Source organism: Meles meles, chromosome 7, assembly GCF_922984935.1.
Source record: "Meles meles chromosome 7, mMelMel3.1 paternal haplotype, whole genome shotgun sequence".
Classification (NCBI taxonomy): domain Eukaryota; kingdom Metazoa; phylum Chordata; class Mammalia; order Carnivora; family Mustelidae; genus Meles; species Meles meles.
The window spans coordinates 80,922,540-80,924,184 of NC_060072.1; positions in this window are offsets into that span (position 1 = coordinate 80,922,540).

Here is a 1,645-nt window from a genome sequence, read left to right on the forward strand (position 1 = left end):
CTGGCATTTACCATTATCTATTTACTTATTTGTTCAACTCTACCAGATAAGTAAAGGAGTTTCAGAATTGTTAACCTGTATCTCTATCTCTGTAGAAAGAAATTCACCAACTAGAGTATAGTAATTATGTACAGTTCCTTTTTTCTATGGTTTTATAATTTTTAGTCAAAACATCATTTTTCAGATGGTTGGTTCCTTTTTTTTTTTTTAGTTTGCACATATTAAAGTTCACTCTTTGTAATGTATAGTTGCATGCATTTTAACAAATGCTTAGAGTCCTGTGTCTATCACCCCAGAACAGCTGCTTTACCCAAAAAGTTCCTGTGTAAGTCCCTTTGCAGTCAAGCATTCTCCCTTCCCCAACCTCTTGATAACCGCTAATCTGTTTTCATTCTTTATAGTTTTGGCTTTCTCAACATGTTATATGAGTGAAATCATACACTATGTAGCCTCTTGGGTATACTATCTTTCACTTAATACAATGCATTTAAGATTCATCCATGTTGGTGTATAAATCAAAAGCTCATTTCTTTTTGTAGCTGAATCATATTTCATTGTATGGATGGGCCACAGTTTATTCATTTGTTAAAGGACATCTTGGATGCTTCCAGTTTTTTGTTTTTTTTTTAAGTTTATTTATTTAAGTAATCTCTACACCCAACATGGGGCTTGAACTCAACGACCCTGAGATCAGGAGTCATGGACTCTTCTGACTGAGCCAGCCAGGCACCCTGGAGGCTTCCAGTTTTTAGCAATTAGAAAAGAAGCTCCTAGAAGCATTCACGTACAGGCTTTTGTTTAGAGGTGCATTTTTAAGTTACTTTGGTAAATTCCTAGGAGTGTGATTGCTGAGGATTATGGTGAATCTACGTTTAATTTCACAAGAACTGCTAAATGTTTTCCAGAGTGGCTGTATCAGTGTAAATTCCCACCCACAATGAATGAGGGTTCCTGTTCACTTCTGTCCTTGACGGCATTTATTGTCATTTTTTGGATTTAAGCCTTTCTAATAAGTGTGCAGTGATATCTCATTGTGGCTTGAATTTGCATCCCCTAACAGCATATAATGTTGTTTATCTGTTCTTTTCATTTTCGTTTGACAGCTATATATCTTTTCTAGTGAAGTGTCTGCTCATATCTTTTGCCCATTTTAAAATTGGGTTGTTTCTTTTTCTTTTTCTGGGTTTTAAGAGTTCTTTACATATTCTAGAGAAGAGTCCTTTGTTAGGTTTGTGATTTAAATACATTCATCTGTGGCTTGTCTTTTCATATTCTTGACCATACCTTCCACAGAGCAAAGTTATAATGTTAATAAAGTCCAACCACTCATTTTTTTTTCTTTTGTAGATTGGGCATTTGATTTTTTTTAACATACAATGTATTTTTAGCCCCAGAGGTACAGGTCTGTGAATCGCCAGGTTTACACACTTCACAGCACTCACCATAGCACATAGCCTCCCCACTATCCATAACCCAGCCACCCTATCCCTCCCGTCCCCCAACAACCCTCAATTTGTTTCTAATCTAAGAGATTAAGAGTCTCTTATGGTTTGTTTCCTTCTCCAGTCTCATCTTGTTTCATTTTTTCCCTCCCATCCCCCCAAGACTTCCTACCCTGCCCTTCAAATTCCTCATATCAGAGAGA